The sequence below is a fragment of the Grampus griseus genome (assembly GCF_964374135.1).
Source record: "Grampus griseus genome assembly, chromosome: 8".
Classification (NCBI taxonomy): domain Eukaryota; kingdom Metazoa; phylum Chordata; class Mammalia; order Artiodactyla; family Delphinidae; genus Grampus; species Grampus griseus.
The window spans coordinates 14627924-14636501 of record NC_139002.1 but is presented as its reverse complement, the minus strand read 5'-3'; the positions used below and the strand labels follow the sequence as shown (position 1 = coordinate 14636501).

At 46.9% G+C, this 8578-nt stretch overlaps 1 pseudogene across 1 annotated transcript; it reads right to left on the bottom strand.

The window, feature by feature from the left end:
* Window positions 1-7890: 7890 nt before the first annotated feature.
* Window positions 7891-8246, bottom strand: LOC309825642 (large ribosomal subunit protein eL31-like; annotated as a pseudogene). The gene has a single exon. The product of its transcript is annotated as a large ribosomal subunit protein eL31-like (transcript).
* Window positions 8247-8578: the final 332 nt, after the last annotated feature.

The following is an 8578-nucleotide window of genomic DNA, read 5'->3' as shown; positions in this document are numbered from 1 at the left end:
AAGCCCTGTGGGAGTGTTTTTGATATTTTCAGAAACAGAAGTCTAGATTGTTTTTTACTCCATTGTCTATCATTCCATTTTTAAAAAGTAATGAAAAATATTAATTTCATTTACTGATATTCTTCTCCTCTTTAAAAATAACTCCTTACATGTTCATTGTAGGAAATTTAGAAACATTTAAATAAACAAAATGAAAATATGCTATAATAATACTTCTATCTTGAGGCAATGTTTTGTTATTTGTTCTTTCAGGCTTTTTTCTAAGCAGATATCAAGATCTCATTATTTTATAATCTGCTTTTTTTTTCATGTAACAACACGTGACGTGTGTTAGTTTTCTACTGCTGTGTAATAAAGCACCACAAAGTTCGTGGCTTAAAACAACACACATTATCTCATAGTTTCTGTAAGTCATAAGTTTGGACACAGCTTACCCGGGTTCTCTGTTTCAGGTGTTGGCTGGGGCTGTGGTCCCATCAGAGGCTCAACTGGAGAAACATTCCCTTCTAAGCTCCCTCAGGTTGTTGGCTGATGGTTGTAGGGTCCCCATTTTTTGCTGGTTGTCAGCCAGGTGGCACTCAGCTCCTTGAGAGTCCTGGTAGTCCTTGCCACATGGCCCTTTCACAACATGGAAGCTTCAAAACCAGCACTAGAGAGAGAGTCTCCAACCCTGAGATGGCCTAGACCCTCTTTCGAAGGCTTTCAACTGGTTTGGTCAGGCCCATCCATCCACGATAACTTCCCTTTGGACTACTTCAAAATCAACTGATTTGGGACCTTAATTACATCTGCAAAATCCCTTCATCTTTGTCACATTCTATTGGCTACAAGCAAGTCACAGGACCTAGTCAAGGGGAGCAGATTACACAGGGTGTGAACATCAGGGGGTAGGAATCATGAGGCCCACCCTAGGGTCTGTCCACCACAATGTGTTTATCTTTCCATGTCATTATGTATTCTACTTCCAAGTTATGTTAACAGCCCCCCACATTCTATTATATGGATGTACCATAACTTATTTAACCAATGCTTTATCACCAGACACTTAATAAACAAAAACATTTGAATTCATTCTTTTTTTTTTTTTATAACAAACAATGCTAGAGAGAGCACCTTTGTACTGATATCCTTATAAACAGTAGTATTCTTTCCTCAGAATAAATTCCTCAACATGGAATCGGAGGGTCAAAGAATTCACAAAAGGTTAGGCTTTTGATACCAATGAACTCACCTTCTGTATAGCAGAGGACAATTCCCATGCTGTAAAGTGAAGCAGCAGTGGTTAGTGGTGGTAATGGCCTGGGTGAGGTACTCGTTCTCACTTGAAAGTCAAATAATGCCCACGCTCTGGAAAGTGTGTGCTTGTGGTTGCACGACCTGCCTCATAGAAGCTGGGGAAGGGTTTGTGTCTACGGTCTCACACATTCACATGTCTTGATTGTGGGCGAAGCTGAGACTGAGAGCTCTTGGTGGCAACAGCTGCAGCTGCACCACTGTCCCCAGCACACTTCACATCTGCCCGAGGCCCCTGGTTTGTCTATATTCACCCAGAATGCATGTGACTTCCAGTGGTGCGAGCTGACCTGGAAGGTGCCCCAAAGAGCATTCCACCTGTCCCAGAGAGGAGCCCAAATGTAATAACTTCCCAGCAGGCTGGGTCCCCAGATTTTGTGGGGCCTGAAGCTTAAACAATTTGGAGTCCTTCTTTAAGAAAAAAAATCAAATTATGAATACGAAGCTAGGTGCAGAGCTGTTGAGGGGCCCTGGGGTAACATGTCATTGACTTGGCAGGAAATCTACTGCTGCTGACCACGACTAGGTTTGCCCTGCCTGGAGTCCAGCTTTGTTTGTTTCCAAACATCTTAAATGAGACATGTTTCTTTCTTGCCTTTTGTAGGTGTATTAAAATTTAAGAATTGAGCAGGACTTCAATAAAATAGTCATTGGGGGCAAAATTTCTCTAGTTGAACCCTTCTCTGCTCAAATCACTCACATGCATGGCAGGAGCACAAAAGTTTTTCAAACCCCACTAGCCTTGTTTGCAGTGCAGAGTCTGGTGTGATGGGGAGGGTGAAGGGGCAGTGGGAGGGGAGAGGGATTCTTCTAGCATTTATTGAGCCTGTACCAATCACTGTTCTAGGTGATTACATTGTCTTATTTCACCCTTTTGCCTGCCATGGTGCAGACACTCCTAGGGGGCTCAGAGCAGCTCCTATTTAAAGGGAAAAGATGCCAGGACACCACAAGTTGAAGTTCAACCATGAAACTGTTAGCAGAGAAATTTTGGCATAAAACCCACTGCACCAGTCAGTCTCCCAACAGGAAACAGATGGCACATTCAAAATAGGATAATTTGAGGAGGGTTTATTTACAAAAAAAAGACATGGGTGTTGGGGAACCACAAGGATAGGGCAGTAACCCAAGTTTAGCGGCAGCCAAGTATTGCCATCGAGACTGGAAGGGAGGTTGGGGGGGAATAGCTGCTGGCGTCCACAGGGAGAGAGCTGTGCCTCAGGGCCCCGGGGAGAGGAGACGTGGTCATTGGTTGCGGAACACAGCCAGCTCACAGAGCGGAAATAAATAACCTGACCTCAGCTCCTCTCTCTCTCTCTCTGATCTCCTGTGGGCCTCCACCAGGACACTCAAGACACAGGATGTGGACCACACAGGTCAGCCTCCTGGGCCAGAGGCAATGTCAGGGGGTGGGTAGAGGGTTCTGGATGAGCAAACAAAAGGTAAATGTCACAGTCCACCCTTTTGGCCCTTAGCATCCACTCTAGACCTTCGTTCATGGGAAAGGCTTGTCTCTCCAACACAAGGGACTCATAAAGTCCCACCAGCTACTGTATCATCATGGGATGATGCCAGCTAGTCATGCTGTAGCTGAAATCACTGGTGTTCTTCAGATAAGGTAAGAAAAAGAAACAATTGAGGTTCATCAAATGTCCTGCTACATCCCTATCTCTATAGCTGACCCCAAGGCCAAGGTAATCTTAGCTACCTTCTTACACCTTCCATTCTCTGTTTTCCTTAACCTCTGCTGGCACCTTTCTTGACAGGGTTCTTAGACCCACGCATCTTGCCTACAGGGAAATGGCCCCATATATTGGCCACAAGTTTGAGGCATATACTGTATCTTGCAGGATGGCATCCTACTCTTGGAGGATGCTGTCTCTCAGCAGATAATTCCACCATCTTATCAAGGCAGACTCTTCCAGGGTGCTCAATGAGACCAGGTGCAAATCATGAATCTCACTGTAATGGATAAACAAGGCTGGCAGTCAGTGCAAACCTTCCTGAAAGTCATCAGAACCATGGTCATAAAGCAACACAATTAATCATGTCAAGGAAGAAAAATGCACAACCCAAAAGTTGCAAGATATGTTTTATTCGGGGACCTTATTGAGGGCTATAGTCTTTCAGATAGCTTGGAGGAGCTGCTCCGAAGAGATGAGGGAGATATAGGCATTTTTGCTGAAAAGACAACAACAACAGCATGTAGTTGAATATAAAAATATTACTGTTGGGCTTCCCTGGTGGCGCAGTGGTTGAGAGTCCGCCTGCCGATGCAGGAGACACGGGTTCGTGCCCCGGTCTGAGAAGATCCCACATGCCACGGAGCGGCTGGGCCCGCGAGCCATGGCCGCTGAGCTTGCGCGTCCGGAGCCTGTGCTCCGCAACGGGAGAGGCCACAACAGTGAGAGGCCTGCGTACCGCAAAAAACAAAACAAAACAAACCCCCCAAAATATTACTGTTAATCACAGAAAACAGCCATCTCAATGATTTTAGTGCTTTTCTCTGTATGGGAAGATGCAAGAGTCTGGACTCATGGAAATTATTCCTTACTTATGCATCTTAACTATCTAAGGTCATGTAGGGTCAGGCCATTCATGTATGGCTCTTCTCTTGCTCTCTGTACATCTCCTGCTCGACCAGGCCCTGCTTCACTCACATGACTATCCAATCCTATTAATTATAGGGCTTAATCAGTAAGTATCTACATGCTTGCCCCCTGCCCCAGCCTCTGGTTTCCCTGGTAACTGACGAGCCAATCTTACGTCAATTCCCCTTATAAATGGTAGCCTCCTTCTCCCCCGAGTGTTGAGGATTACAGCTATGGCCTGCCTCCTGCCTGCCTCCTGCCTGCCTCCTGCCTGCCTCCTGCCTGCCTCCTGCCTGCCTCCTGCCTGCCTGCCGTACACAGTAGGGTGTCACTCCAGGACTTTTGCTTCAAACGTGTAAGATCCCTTATCCAATAAACCATTGATGTCTCTGTCACTGTCTCCGGGTTCTTTCTTCGGTCTCCAGGCTGGGCGACTACAAGGCTTGCAAGCCTGCAGTGTGGAGCCCAACAATTGGCAAGTCAGCCTGGAGGCCGAGGAAACTCCCTTGAGCACTGAGATGTCAGGAAATAGGGACGGGGAACGGAAAGTTGCAGGGACAATCCCATCCACTAGTACATGGTGCCCTGTGGCAGCTGACTACCACGGGAGATGTCTTTCTCTTCCATTATATTGACGATATCCTGTTAAGCTCAGAGTCTAGTTTTAAAGTAGCAGCCGCATGCTGCTGGTTCATCTGACTGCATGTGGATGGCTGGCAAGGACCCGGATTATCTACAAAATACAAGCATACTCCCAACCCACCACCCCTAAACAATTACAGACACAGGCTTTAGTGATATTAGCTCAGGTACGGGCTTGTAAGTTGGACATGGCCAGTTACCCAGAAGGGTTTGGCTGGGGCCTGTTGCAATGGCAAAATAATAAGAGTACCCTTGGGCTTCTGGTCCCAGCTATGGAAGGGGGCAGAGCAATGATACAGTGTGATGGGACAACAGCTATGGCCGTCTACAATGCAGCACAACAGGTAGAAGAGCTTACAAAAGGCCTACTCGAGTTGTTGAGCAATGCAGAAAACCACTATTCTGCTCTAGAATGTCTGTGTGCGACATACAGGACCCCCATGGACATCAATCGCGACAAAGGAATCCACTTTACTGGCCATGAGGTTCAGGAATGGGCTGATATAAATGCCGAACACTGGCTTTTCCACGTGCCCTACAACCCCACTGTTGCCGGGCTAATTGAAAGGACGAATGGACTTAGTCAACCACTGAGATGGTTACTCTCAACATGCGGACCAGAGGCTAACTCAAGCCCTACAGACTACAACTGGACATCCCAGTGCTCACTCTATGTTAACCTGGAGGCAACTAGTCAGCACAGCCCAGGTTCAGCTGCTGACCACCGAAGGGCTGCTGTCAAACATGCATCAGGACAATCACTCCCTTTTGTCCTTGCTACAAGATCTACCCCCAGGAGAACACATTACAAAATGACCCTGGAACTGGCAGGTAAGTCCCTAGGAGTTTGGACTTGCTGCGCTGTGGGGACTAGGGTTAGAAAGGCACTTACACCTGTCTTCTTCCTGGCCCCACCTAAGGCTACGAAGGTAATTAACCCGGGCCCCCTAAGGGAGAAAGGCACCATTACAGTAAGCCTGGGGTCTGTTTTTATAGCACCTCTCCACTTGGCACTGGCCGTGGGGACTGAGGGCAGACAGGCGGTGTGGTACTGCAGGCCAGGACGAAAACCACCGGCAGGGATGGTGTTATCTCAGGGTGCTGTTACTGCTTGGATTTTGCTTAATGGTCATGATCGTCCCTGTATTGTGCCTGTTAAACATCTTACATTTTGTCCCTCGTCTGAGCAGAGGGAATCTGTTCATGGACTGGGTGACAGTGGCTTCACTGAGAAATGAGTTCGGTTGCTGGGTCTACAGCAAGATGCCATTGTCATCTGCTTTTGGACTTCCATGAAAAACTAACCCAATAAGTGCCTGGCTTCCTCTTTGTACTCTTTAGCTGCTGGTGTCTGTACTGCCTTTGTGGTATCTGGTTGCAGTGCCCCCTACATACCTGACCCCAGGAACATCGCAGGAGAGGGGGAACCAAGATCGTAAGGGTCAGCCAGGGTGTGTAGGGGTGGAATGTACGGTCAGGCCATTCAGGATGGCTGTTCTCTTGCTCTCTGTACATCCCCTGCTCAACCAGGCCCTGCTTCACTCAGGTGACTATCCAATTCTCTTAATCATAGGGCTTAATCAGTAACAACTATCTACATGCTTGCCGCCTGCCCCAGGTGCTGGTTTCCCTGGTAACTGACTAGCCGACATTACGTCAATTCCCCTTATAAATGGTAGCCTCTTTTCCGCCCTCTGCCTGCCGTTTGTTCTCAGTGGAGTGTTGCTCAAGGACCTTTTGCTTCAGACGTGTAAGAGCCCCCATCCCATAAACCACTGATGTCTCTGTCATTGTCTCCAGGTTCTTTCTTTGGTCTCGAGGCTGGCCAACTACAAGGCTTGCAGGCCTGTGGGGTGCAGCCCAAGCAGGCCAGTATCCTGTCTTTCTCCACCCTGAATTCCCTTCAGGGCACATGGTCAGGCCAGCTACAGTGGCTGATGGCTTGTGGGTGGGCAATGTTCATTGTTTACTGAAATGGCAGGCAAAATATTTTTGTCTGCAGTCATTGTTCCATGGTTTGACCAAGGATCAGTGCCATGCAAAGGACACTAAACACCTCAGGCCGATTCCAGGCCTATTGGAATTGACCTTTACGACACAGGCACAGTCCTCCATTACCAGGTCATGAGGAACTCCCTGAGGCCATAGGTCTATGTAGGCAGCACTTTAAAAGGTTGCAGTAACTTAGTAGAGACCCTGTGATCATCTAGATGTGGCCCCAGATCCACATGGTTGGAAACACTGGATGACTTTTAGGCTCTGTGGCTCATGTGGTAACTGCACTTACCTGTCTCTGAAGGTTAAACACCTGTCCTTTGCCACTCAGTCTCCATTATTTCCACTGAATTTAGGGAACCCAATTCCAACACCCCCACTGTCTTCTCCAGCAGCTGTGATGGAGTTCAAGGATGCTCGTCTCATCTCACCAATTCATTTCTTAATACCTTAGTGAAAGGCGCGTCTTTTAGCCTTCGCAGGTGGTACAGGTAGGGAAGGCTGAGCAGGTTGCATCTAACAGATCCATTCTAATTCATTCATTTCCTGGATCCTTAGGATTCCTTTATTGATGACCTTATGCCCGGGGAAGACCTGGCATTTCGACCTCATTAATTGTAGGCAGGTGGTTCTCACAATCAACTGAAGGTTTTGTAAAACACAAATTGCTGGGCCCTTGCCCCCTTAGTTTCTGATTCAGGAGGTCTGAGTTGGGGTTTGAGAATCTGCAATTCTAAGAACTTCCAGGGAAGTTCTTAAGAACCCCTGCTGTAGGTCACCAATAAGTCCAGGCTTTAATTAGGCAATTTAACAAACGATCAGTGCTACTCGAGTTTGTTTCAGCCAAAGTATTAGGTGACCGCACCCATGTGGTGGAGTTTGACTCGATCAAGCCTTCTATTCCATCCCTTCTAGTCCTACGTGTTGGTAATTCACTCCCATGTGTATCCCCCTAGGTTCTTGCTAATATAGATTAGCAAGATCTTGTAACTCTTTGATGTATATAGGGCTGTTCCTCTCTGAGTGGGTTACCTTAGGGTCTCATCTTGGGCCTGGAGGCGAAGAGAGGTGGTGCCTGAAGAGACAGCTTGTGAGACAATCAGCTATTGCGGATACAGCCATCTTACAGACTTTACACAGAGAAAAGTTTCCTCCTTGGTAGGGGGGATTGAGCAGGGTTGGGAAAGTTGGAGGTGATGTATTGAGGGGAATTTGGAGCCTCAGAGGTTTACTTCAGACACGAAGAAACTTTATTCACCCTACAACATTAGAATATGCAAATGTCCCCAGCCCAACCTAATTCCAAGAGAGACATTAGTTTCAATAAATGAAACTAATGTTTTTACCATTCTATAATTTTATTGGACAATCAGCAATTAGTTCTCATCCACATTAACTGTAGATTTTTGAAAGTGGTGACAGGTACATAGGTACCAATGTATAGAGCTTGTTTGAATCTTCATTACATTTTCTCGACAACCGCACACGGGTAAGGTATGGGACATTCCTTATTCCTTTGGTCCAGACAGCTTTGAGCCTGACGTCAATGCGTACATGTGGAGTTCCCATCGCCTTCCAGATTTCTTTGAGTGCCGGAGGGGCATCCTTCTTGAAACCCACTCCGTGGACGTGCTTGTGAACGTTGATAGTGTATTCTCTGGTTACCACCTTGTTGATGGCGGACCGGCCCTTCTTCTTCTTGTCACCCTTCTTTGCAGGAGCCATCCTGCCGGGCCATAAAACAAACTTTTTACTTTAGAATAGATGTAGTTAGTTCTTTACCTATGCTGCACGGCATGCAGGATCTTAGTTCCCAGACCAGGGATCGAACCCAGGCCCTCTGCAGTGGAAGCGTGGAGTCCTAACCACTGGACTGCCAGGGAATTCCCTAGAATAGTTTTAGATTTACAGAAAAGTTGCAAAGGTAGTACAAAGAGTTTTCATGCACCCCACACCCAGTTTCCCCTATAATTAATAGCTTATTGTGTTGGCCAAAAAGTTCATTCGGGTTTTCCCCTTGCAGAAAAACCCAATCGAACTTTTTGGCCAACCCAATA